At 32.6% G+C, this 12,972-nt stretch overlaps 1 pseudogene; it reads left to right on the top strand.

Moving 5' to 3' along the window:
* Positions 1-6,637, top strand: part of LOC120215778 — a 33,353-nt pseudogene extending 26,716 nt beyond the window's left edge.
* The last annotated feature ends 6,335 nt before the right edge of the window (positions 6,638-12,972 follow it).

Genomic DNA, 12,972 nt, shown 5'->3' with positions numbered 1-12,972 from the left:
AGAACACTTTTGCCTCTAGAATTTGATGTGTTGAATTTCAACTGGTGCTGCTTACTTGTTATGCAATGCTCACACAAAGTAAGTGATACATTCGTTAAGCCTGGAAGTAGCTTTTTCTCCACAAGGACTTTCATTTCTTGTTCTGACATGTGTCCAAGTTTCTGATGCCATAGCATTGCAGAATCTGAACTACATGAGGCAACAGAGGCTTCTGCTTCTAACAAAGTCTCCCCCTTCAGCATGTATAAGTTTGCTGCTATCTTTTCGCCTTTCAGTACCACAAACGCTCCACGGAACACCTTCATGATTCTTTTCCGTGTTTCAATCTTGCTTGCATTATTATCCAACAATCCGTAGGATAATAAATTTTTCTTCAGGCCTTTCACGTGTCACACATCTTGAGCAACTTTAATTGTTCCATCATACATCTTCAATTTGATGGTTCCCACGCCAATGATCTTTAAGGCATGATCATTGTAACTATACACAGATCCTCCTGAGACAGGTTCATAATGATGGAATCATTCTCTTCTTGAGGTCATGTGGTATGTCGCTCCCGAATCAATGAGCCATATATCTGCAAATCTTTTTCTGCCTTCCACGGTGGTTGACGCTTCACAGCATAGAGCATCTCCATCATCTGAAGTGTTTGCGGTATTGCCTTGTGGATTGGAGTTTTTATTTAGACTCCAATAATCCTTCTTCAAGTGACCCTTCTTTCCACAGTTGTAGCACTTTAAATTCTTCTTGCTCCTCGACTTCGATCTACCATATTTGTGACTGCTGCTTTGGTCATGTTCTGTTGATCTCCCTCTCATCGTTGTCAATGTTTATTCTTGTTGCAGATTTACTTGTCTATCTTCCTTGTTCTTGCGCCGATTTTCTTCTTGTAGAACAGCAACATCAACGTCATCGAAGACTAGACTGGTGACATTATTGTTTGTCAAGTTGATGATGAGTTGATCATACGAATCCGGTAGACTTTGAAGTAGAAGTTCAGCACGTTCTTGTTCTACTATTTTACAGCTTAAGGGTGTAAGCTGAGAAAATAAAGTGTTCGGTGTGTTTAAGTGCTCCGTCACTGAAGTAGATTCTGACATCCGGAGAGTGTACAATTTTCTCTTCAGGAAAATTTTATTGTGCAGCGATGTGACCTCGTATAATTTGGTGAGATGATCACATATCTCCTTAGCTGTCTTTTTCTCCTCGGTGCTTTACAATACTTCATCTGCTAATGCTAGATGAAAGTTTGTCATAGCATTTCCGTCCATTTCGATCCATTTGCTGTCATCTGCAAAATTCACCGGCCTTTCACTGATAGCCGCTAGACACCCGTCTTTCCTCAGGATGGCCTTCATCTTTAATTTCCATAATGAGAAATTTCTCCCATTGAATTTTTCAATATCAAATTTCGTTGTCATATCTTCAATTAAGGATAGCTCCCACTATTTCACTATCGTGAATAGTTCTCTAGAACCTTCAAAGAATGGGTAATACCTTCTTACTTTCTTATGTTGGAGGATCCACCTTTTGGTGGCAACCACAAAGGCAATAAGCAGATATTACACACTCTAATCTGGCTCGGATACCAATTGTTGCGGAAGATGACTATCGGATAGAGCAAAATCGCAACTGATAATTTGAGAAAATAAAAATGAAGATAAAAGAGACAAAATTTACGTGGAAAACCCTTAAATAAATTAGGGTAAAAACCACGGGCAACGGTAGAAGAATTTCACTATGAGAAAATAGGAATTACAACTTCTCTCGATCGACCAATGAGAAAACAATGATAATTCTCTCTTGATAAAAAGAAAGCTAGAATGCTTTGGGATGATTTTGAAACTAAATGAGCTAGGGTATTTATGGTTGAAGCATAAAAACTAATTTATAAATACCTTAAAATTTAGTGACTAAATTTTAATAATTTTACCATACAAAAATAATAAAATTTAAGCCATTTTTTTTACCAGGGCTGCTATGACTTTCAGCATTGTTTCCAAAGAAATATTGGGAATAATCCAATTGATTTTCTTCTACTCTGGCAAGGAACCATTCAAAGAGATTTGAAAGAAATTCTACAGAGCTGTATCAAATAAAAGAATCTAGCTGCATTCAAAATCTTGATTTCACTATACGCCGACTGAAATTCCTTGCTGATGTCTTAATCTTGTACAGGTAAATTTTTCTGAAACAATTTTGAAGACTAATTAAAATTTATTTGAATAATTTCTACTTTAAATATTTTTGTCTGCCGGGAAATACCTCTATCGTCATTCCTTACGCTATTATTTATTTATCATCATGTCCAGACTTTCAGAAGTTGTTATCTTATTTGCAGCAATGCCTTGCATAAGCTCTTTACCCTGTCTTGGTTGATGTTTCCAACATTCAGCTGTCTCTGCCCACCCGAGATCTCTATATCTTGAGTCATATTGAACACTTACTGTATTTGCTGCATGGCAATAATCAAAAGAGGATACCGGAAAATGAGTTCGTGGGGGAGCTGTGCCAAAAACTAGAGCCCTTGGTGATGAACATTGACAAAAAGTTTAGTTTACAAGAAAATGAGGTATAAAATTATTTATTTTTTTCCATTCTTATACAGGAAAGTAGGATAAGATGGGCTCTACTGAAGCTTCGATTTTCAGTACTTTATCTCTTTGTAATTACAAACCCATTACATGTCCAATAATAACTCACTGAAGTTTTATCCAGATGACTGCCATTAACCAATTATTAAAAACGTTTGCTACATTTTCCTTTGACACTTCGCCAGTTTCTTTCAGGTATTCCCTGTCATTAGCAGGAACTGCAGTAAAGAAATGCAACAGAAGCTTCTGTACTTAAGTCTCCAGGTGGTGCCACTTGGATTGCTAAACTGTGTGATCACCTGGTTTGCTGCTCATTTATCTGAGGATGAATCTAGGACCATCCTGCAGATTATGAAGCAGGGAAATTCTTTGACCTATAAATCTTTTGCGTCCCTTTTATTGGAGTGGTTCCATAGAGGTTATTCAGGAAAAGTATCAGTTGAAAATTTTAGGAGGGGCTTGGAGAAATTGTTCAGCTGCAGATGCTCTTTTTTTCCCTGTGTCAATTGAGGAGGATGCTGAATCTTGTTCCTTTCTTTCCGATATGTCTCTTGGTAAAGGATCTAAATCTAAGCTAATTAAACCAGTCTTTGTTAACAAAGGAAAGAAGGATTTCCCTTTTCTCCAGCCAGCTCCCATGGCATTAAGCACATTGAGACATCATACTGCAGTGCAATCAACCTGCATATATTTTTCCCAAAAATGAAAAAGGATTTATATTCTTCTTAAGACTTTTCTGTTAAGAAAAGTTGTGTTGATTGTGATGTTGGTGAACCCGTACCGCTGGATTTGATTTTCTTCTTTCATAAGGCTTTAAAGAAAGATTTAGATTACCTTGTCCTTGGTTCAGCTCTGCTGGCTGAAAATGCTGGGTTTCTCCCTGAGTTCCACCAACGCTTCCATTTGATACACTTCTTATATCAGATCCAAAGTGATGCAGAGGATGAGGTAGCTTTTCCAGCTTTGGAAGCAAAGAGAAAACACAGAGACATCAGCCACTCTTACTCGGTGGACCATAAAATAGAAGCTGAAAATTTCAGCAAAATATCCCTAATTTTGGATGAGATATATGAACTGCAACTTGGATATTCTAGTGATGAACCAATGACACTGGACCGGGTGGTAAAGCGCCAGAAGCTGTGTATTAATCTCCAAGATGCATGCAAATCTATGCATAAGTTACTGTCTGATCATGTGTACCATGAAGAAGTTGAACTTTGGCCCTTATTTGGAGAATGCTTCACCTCAAGGAGCAAGAAAGGATCATAGGAAGCATGCTTGGAAGAACAGGAGCATAAATATTACAAGATATGATACCCTGGCTTATAGCATCTTTGACTCCAGATGAGCAGCAAACTGTTATGTCCTTATGGCACAATGCCACCAGAAATACAATGTTTGATGAATGGTTAGGAGAATGGTAGGAAGGACATAAAATAGCCAAGGAAACAGAGAGGTCAACTGTTCCTTCATGGAGCGCAGATCCGTTGGAGATTATCTCAACATATTTTCCAGAAGTCCTTGACAAAAAGAAGCCATTTGTGATAGTCACTTAAGAACTAATTTGAATGGTGCTGAGATTGAGCTGTTAGGATTGTCCAACATAGATGATAAAGTAAGGGCGTGTAAAGGTGATGAAAACTGTTCTGAATGTTCAGGACTGCTTGGTAGGAACAGTGACAAGCAATGCAATGAAGCAGTTGATCCGATGGGCAGGACTTATGAACCAGATCAAAAGTTTCAGGTGACTCAGAATACTGGGAAATGGAAGCAGCTATAGACTATGAGTCAAGAAGATCTGGAGGCTGCCATAAGAAGAGTGTCCTCTGACACATCCTTAGATCCTAAAAGGAAATCATATGTGATGCAGAACTTGCCAATGAGGTAGGTAATAAGAATTCCTTTTCCATAAAATGGTATCTTTTAAACTTTAGGAGAATATTGAGGTCCTTGTAGGCTGCTTTTAGGATCATCTAGACACCAAACACTTATTTCACATGATTATAATTGGCTTGGTAGGTAGAAAATCCTATCTGCAAGAACCAATGAGCTAGCTGCTAATACATTAGTCTCAAATGAGACAATTTGAAGCTACAAAATATAATTAATACCTGAGTTTTTATTAGTTTATGTATTTATTTATTTTATAGTGCTTACATGTTTTCTATATCTTCATAGAATTCTGATGATAGTTTAACCTGGTACAGTCGTTGGATTCTTAAGCAACAGATGTCCAATCTGGAAGTAAACAAATCAAGTAATGGAGAAGGAATTACAGGTCAGCATCCATCTTATCGAGATCCTATGGAACTAGCTTTTGGTTGTAAACACTACAAGAGGAACTGTAAACTTTTTGCCCCGTGTTGCAACCAGCTTCATACATGCATTCATTGCCATAATGAGGTGGCTGATCATAAATTGCATAGGTCATAAATCATAACACTTTACATAAAAGTTTGTTTTACCCTTTAAAAGTTCTAAATTTTGTCTCTTCCTCACATTTTCCTTCTGTTCCCAACAAATATGCAGAAAATCTGTCACAAAAATGATGTGCATGAAATGCTTGGTAATTCAGCCAATTGCATTATCATGCTCAACGGTTTCCTGCCATAATCTATCAATGGGAAAGTATTATTGCAAAATCTGCAAGTTATTCGATGATGAAAGGTAATGTATTTTTTTATTGTTCTGATATAATTTCATTACTGTGTTGAAGATTGATTTTGGACATATCTGGACACCTTACTTGGTGCAACTAAGCTATGGTTCTCTTTGATCTTAATGTATGGATTTCTGATTTCATTCTCAATTTATATACCAAATGAAATCCAAATCCAAAATTTCAAATATGTTTCCAAACATAACTTTAATCTAGGCCAAGTTTAAAGCTATTGTGAACTACCTATCATGTGATATAGAGGGTTGTTAACTCCTTGAATCTATATTTATGAATGGTTTAACATGGAAAATTTTCAACAGGCAAATTTATCACTGCCCCTACTGTAACCTCTGCCAAGTGGGGAAGGGATTGAGTATGGACTACTTTCACTGCATGAACTGCAATGCCTGCATGTCACGATCTCTGTCAGTGCACACATGCAGAGAAAAATCTTGAGGACAACTGTCCTATTTGCCATGAAGATTTCTTCAACTCTACAGCTCCAGTAAAAGCACTTCCATGTGGACATATGATGCACTCAGCTTGTTTTCAGGTACTCGAGTCTGATGTTCTCTCTATCTCCCCGCAACTTTCACCTAAATGCAGCCAAATTTATCTGCTTATCATGTTGTTTCTAGGACTATACTTGTATGCACTACACCTGCCCAATCTGTAGCAAGTCACTTGGGGACATGCAGGTTTGTTTCTCCTCTCTCAATGAATGTTACCATGATAGTGCTAACTTGACTTCATCTTCTAATTATGTCAGCACAAATCAGTCCTCATCTGAAATTGCCTATTGCATTTGATACAATTTTCGGAGAGAATTCTTATGGTTTCTCGTAGTAGTGCTTCACTGCTGATTGCAATATATTATATGGTGATTCTTTCCTAAAATGTACTTGTTTGAGATCTACACTAATTGATTAATATATGAAGTGAACCTGCTGGGAATCAAAATCATCTATACAGTGTCATGAAGAGATTTGAACTCTACAAACTAAACAATTAAGTAATTGAATAACTAAATTAAGAACGCCTCTCATGTGTATCGGTTTGATCCATGTTTGAATTTGATTTAATCTTTTACATGTGAGTATATACGTGAGTCCTATTATCAGAGATGAACGTTCTATCCCCCAATATACTTGACTTCAACTTTTAGTCGTTTCCTTTTTACATGAAACTTGGATTAGCTGCCTGTTTAAATTGATTATATCGAGTGCATTGGAACTATCTATACAAAATGACGATGACTTGATCCTTTGAGGAGGAGTTGAACGATCCTTGAACCTTTAAGGACGTTTTGCAGGTCTACTTTAAGATGCTGGATGCATTTTTGGCTGAAGAGAAAATTCCAGACGACTATCATGGCCGAACTTAATTTCTCCTGGTTTATCATATGCACTCTTCCTCTAATGTTATAGAATCTGTGTTTTGACTGAATAGAGAACTTGTATTTAACATTCCAGGTAATACTGTGCAATGACTGAGAAAAAGGAACAGCTCCCTTCCATTGGAAGTATCACAAATGCTCAAACAGCGGTTCATATAACACACGAGTTCTGTGATTCTGCTACCATAGATAGACGATTCTCTCTGCATCGCTCGGCTTTATTGACGGTCGAAACCTCACCTCGACCACGAGGATCATATCTAAGGTCGGTCTTCCTTGTTAGTACTTTCATATCTAAGGTCGGTTTTCGTTAAATAAAACCAAGAAACTGATTCTTGTTATCCAAGTGTTTGTTCAGTGATGTTTTGCCATTAAACTGTATGCAAAGATTCTAAAACGGAATAAAATTGATAGTTTAGGTACTAAATGTTCTAAGTTTTTAACGGTGGATACTAAAATAAAACAAAAATTAAATGTTATGTATGGTTTTGAAAAATTTAATAGTTTAGAGACTAAAATTTACTAAAATTTATAGTTTAGGTATTACATAGATTACCCTAAAAAAATAAATTCGAAATGAAGAAAGTTGAAGCTTTGAAGGTGAGTTTTCGGATTCGGGTCTCTTCTCGGATCTTTTGTCTTTCCCATTGATGATGTTTTGTTAGATCCCGGAAACCTCAACGTCTTGGGGTTTAACACTTGAGCCGGTTCGGGTCAGAATTAAAATGGATCCTTGAATGGGCTCCTATTGGATATATGACCCAAAATATGTTCTCTTCCATGTTTCTATAGGCCTAAATTTGGACCGCCGAGGCTTCCATAAAAAATAGAATGAAAAGCGGCCGCGCTTATAAAAATTTTCGGTCGAATTATTAATGTGGTCCCTCTACCTTACTCAAATATGGGATTTATACTTCAATTTGATATAATTTAATTCTTTTATTTTTATAATACCATAAAATTTTAAAGATAATTATAAATATTATTTACTTCAATTAAAATAATATGATGTTTTACTAGAATTAACTGCATTTTTATATAAAAAATTAAAAATTAATTATATACTTCCAATGAAATTAACATCATAATTCATGTATGAAATCATTATTCTACAAATATATAAAAGCTGCATAATCTACCTCACCCTCTTCGAAAAGTTGAAATAAATGGATAGACGTTACAATTTTATTTTAGGATAAATTACACCGATCATCACTAAATTTCATTATCTTTTGTTTCATTCATTATATTTTAAATTCGTTCAATTTTCTCACTGAATTTAACACAATTAGCATCTTTGGTCACTCGATCGTTTCCTCACTAAACATCGTTATAAATGAGCTGTTATATAGAGACAGAACGACGTTGTTTTGGTGAAAATTTTGTTTTTCTAAAACGGAGGCATTTTAACGTCATTAAATATTTAACAAAAATGCTAATTGTATTAAATTCAGTGAGAAAATTGAACATATTTAAAGTACATTGAATGAAATAGGAGAGAGAATAAAGCCCAGTGATGATTGATGTAATTTACCCTCTATTTCAGTCCTACACTGTATATAATATAAACACTTAAATAAATATAACTTTTTTATTTTTATATCGTGTAAATGAATAATATATATATATATATATATATTGTTTTATTTGAAAAATGTATTGCAATTAATTTTACTTTATTCACAATAATAATGCCAAGTAGCATTGCATCCAATTATTGGGGTTTTTGCTTTTTGTACGAAGAGATTTGTGTGCTTATTTTGCTTTATCGTTCTACCGAAAGCAGCCGTCCACCCATACATCCAAGTACTTTTTTAAAAAGTTCGGACAATAACAATCACAACTCATATATATATATATATATATATATATATATCAGATTCAATTTAATATGCTTGTCCACGATTTGGTTAGTTGGACTCTTAGAATTACAAATACTTATTTTTCGATTTATCTCGAGATAATTTATTTTATTGTTTTGAACGATGTAAGATTTCGTTAATTTAATTATAATTAAGTACTTTTTTCCTTATAGGTCCAACATTCTTGTGTTGATTCAGAATGAATTTTTAACGAGGCTCGTTTTATTTTCAAGAAAAATAATACATTTATTTTGACTCAGTTAAGTGTTTTAATATGTGGATAGGAACATATATGTTTCCTCTCTAGAGGTTTTAGGTTTAAGCAGTTGATTCTGCAGGATATGTGTGTATTGTCAATTATTTATTAAGAAAATTCTGAATAGATACATTCTTAAGACTATCCCATATTATTAAAAAAATTACGAGTAAAACTTTGAAATTATTACAAAAATTCAATAAAAAGGCATAAATGAATTGACACCTCATTTCAATGAATTCAAATCTTATTTACATATCAGATTTCCATTCTTGACACAGGCAAGAACGTAAATGCTTCATGTTGCGCCTATATACATGGTGGAACCCCAGCATTTCGTGTACGTGGCTACCATTATATATATATATATATCCTTATGGCTAAGTTTAGGTAGGACGTGGACTTGTCCAGATAACGAAAACATATATGTTTTTTATATATACACCCAACTTAATGTTGGTGTTGAACACATGGTCTGGTTGGCAATCTAAAACTAGAACTAGAAGAGAAAAGAGAGACAAGGGTCCATGCAATTGAATCCATCTACGAAGGCAATCTGAATCTGATCTCATTGAGCTGTCTTCTGTTCCATGTTCCCTTTCCTCGAACAATCGGCAATGCAATGGATAATGATGGAGGATATGTAAACTATATGATTTCATTTTCTTGGGTTATTTTATTTTAATTATTTACTTTCAATTTTTCATCTTGAATCAAAATGATGTTTTAATGAATAAAAAGCATTAATGCGCTGATATTTGATATGAATCGGTATTAGTGATAAAAGGGAGTATCGTGTTCTCTAGGAGTCACGTCACGAGTTTGAGTAGTTACGCATGTATAAAGTGTCTTGTTAGAAGTTAAGAAAGATTATGAATATATATTATATTGTAATCACCACGTATTATTGAAAAATCAATCTATAATGCATCTTGTTAATTAGGATGATCTACGTGGAATGTTGATATGGCATTTTTATGTGTAATCTATCGTGTCAGTATTTTTTTATAAATTAACAATTAAAATAAAAATAATTTACATGAAATAATTTTTCTGACATGACATTCAATTTATACGTAGCGATATCATATCAATATTACATTATGCGTGAATCATTATAGTTAATAAAATGAATTGATTGTTAATCAATTAACGGATTTAATTAACTAAATATTATTTCAAATCAAAATTAAACGTTGAAAATTAAAGTACTTCAAAGAAATTGAGGATCTAATTGTTTAAATAAACATTAAGAGTGATTTTTTTAACAACTACGGAGAAGAGAAAGAGAAATGTGTTCTTAATGGCTATTAAACCTATAATCTAGAAAAAAAACGAGGTGTCAAGTGAAAGGCATAACATGGTCGGTAAATTTTACTCAAATGATCGTTTCAATTACTAAATTTTTAAAAATTATAAGATGATCATTAAATTTTGTCGAATTATTATAAAATAATCATTAAATCTATAAAAAAAAAAGTTTATCATCATTATAATCTCATAGTGATTATTTATAATAATATATAAACATCATAATCATTTTACAGTTTCTGAAATCTCAATGGCGAAGATAATGATTTAATTATAGTTTAATGGTCTCTTATGTATTTTATCCAAATTTTACTTGTGTTATTGTCGTGGGCGTTTCACTATAAAAAGGTGAAAAGGGAATATAACGAGGGGTACGGCTTTGTACGTTTTCAAAAGGGTCTCACTTTTTGTTTTTTTTTTTTTTGTTGATAAAAAAAAACGAAAGTGGGTCGGTGTGGCTAAAGAAAACGAGTGGAGTTAGCACCAATGTCCAAGCAATAGGACATGTGCCACATGGGTCGTGGGCCTCACTCTTTGCTCACTGCCACATGCAATGAAAAGGAGACCCTTACACAATTCTCATTTTATTTTCACGCCAAAGTTGAAAATAATTGAGTAAAAAATAAGTTAATGTGCTCCCAACTATACGTTACTATTTTATTAAATTTCTCGATTATTAAAAGTTATAAAACAATTTTTTAATTATAGAGTGTTACTTTGTTAAGTCTTTTGACTATTAAAAGTTACAAAATAGTCACCCAACTATTTATTATGTTTCAAACGCATCCTATTCCGTTAAACATTGACGGTATTCTGAGTCGAATGTTAACATGCTGACTGTGTTACGGTGAAATCTAATTCCAGAATCTCGAACGATTATCATATTTCAGACATCATGTTAACATTTAGCTTAGATAACCGTAATTTTTTTACGGGAAAATATGAATTTGGAACATAATGAATAGTCAGGTGACTATTTTGTAATTTTTAATACTCGATAAACTTAACAAAACAATATTCTATAGTTATATGACCATTTTGTTAATTTTAAGCATAATAACAAGATTACCCCCAACTTTGCACGAATGATCACTTTGTCTCCTACTATTTTTGGGAGCATTTTAGCCCCCAACATTTTATTTTAGAGCAAATGCCCTATGTGTGGATGAAAATCGTAGTTGACAATGAGTCAACGTTTCCTATTGATGTGGTAGGTCGTATCATAAAAAAAACATTTTTAATATATTTTTATAAGTTGTATATATAATTAATTATAATTATAAATTACTCTAAAAATATTTTTTATTCAAGTGATATCACACATGGACTTGTCACGTATGTATGAAACATTATCAGTTAGTTAATTAATAATTTTCATCTAACTTGAAGACATTTGCTCCAAAATAAAACACTGAAACTAAAATGCTCCATAAAAGGATAGGGGTAAAGTGACATTAGTGCAAATATTAGGAGATAATTTTATTATTATACCTAAATTTTATCAGTCGAGAAATTTAATAAAATAATATTTTATAATCGAGATTATTTATGTACTTTACCCTAAAAATATATGATACCAAAATATGAATTTGTTCTAAACTTTATACAATATGGATTTGGGGTTATGTGAACTTTTAAGTATTTATATTTCTTTTTTTTCCTTCTTTATTTTATGTAAATTATGTCTAAATTGTCTTACACTTTATTCTCATCTTATGCATCTATTTTTCGTTAAAAAAGTTATCTTCAGTTTTATCCAGTGGCTCGTAAAATTATACTCTTCATGTCCAGTTAAATTTATATATGGTTAACTTTTGCGGTTAATTTTTTAATTTTAATTAATTATTATTCAAAACTTACTATTAATAAAAATATGAATAATATATTTTAAAAAATTCAATTGTTTAAAATATTTAGAATAATAATAGTTAAAATTTAAAATTTTCACTGTTGAAAATTTAATAATAGACACGTTTATTGGAATGACATAATATTTAACGAGAAAAATGAAATTATAATGATCGTAAATGATTATTCTCTTATGATTTTAACATAAAGATGTAATTGATTATTTTAGGATTAAGAGTCACCTTTGTCCTTGTGCTAGACCCAGTTTATCATTTTTGTTTATATCGTATTTTTGCATCAATTTAACCATCAAAATTGTTTAATTGCATCATTCTATACCATACTCTAACTTAAAACCTTAAATTATAAACCCTAAATCATAACCCGTAACATCTAAATAATTCACCCTAAACACTAAATTTTACTTAAGGTTTATAAATTAAGGTTTTAAGTTAGAGGTATAATATAGAATAATACAAGTGAAAAACTTCGATAATTAAATTGAGAGACAAAAATGATAAATTGTCTCCCTTAATGGTGACTTATGTAGTTATATACTAATATTTAGTGTTAGTGTAACACTTAAGATATGATAGTTATTTATAAATTATCAAGTTAAATATATGATTATAGAATAATAATTTAACTCTGACATATAACACAAATTTACCAGTAATCTTATCAGATTATTACAAATGACCAATTAATCGAAACTTTGCATACCTTTATAGGCATAGAAGTGGGCAAGTGGCCACAAAGGTGCAACCTTAGTGCGGCCTGCGGAGAACTTGCATCCACCACAAAATAATATATTTATAACTAATAATTTATTACATATCAATTAATTTTTTTATAAAAAATATTTGATGTTTATCTTTTAATTAATAAAAATTCACAGGTAAATCTAATATTTGTTTTTATCTATTCGTAGACTGTCAAGTTAAATAGAGATAACCGTCATACAATAGGCTTGATTTTGACATGTAACGTGGGTTTAATAGTGATATTATCAAACTATTTCAATTGATCAGATGATTAAAACTCTG

The sequence above is a fragment of the Hibiscus syriacus genome, unplaced genomic scaffold (genome assembly GCF_006381635.1).
Source record: "Hibiscus syriacus cultivar Baekdansim isolate YM2019G1 unplaced genomic scaffold, ASM638163v2 tig00110156_pilon, whole genome shotgun sequence".
NCBI classification, from domain to species: domain Eukaryota; kingdom Viridiplantae; phylum Streptophyta; class Magnoliopsida; order Malvales; family Malvaceae; genus Hibiscus; species Hibiscus syriacus.
The sequence above is the reverse complement of the archived record's forward strand: the minus strand, read 5'-3'. Positions and strand labels throughout refer to the sequence as shown.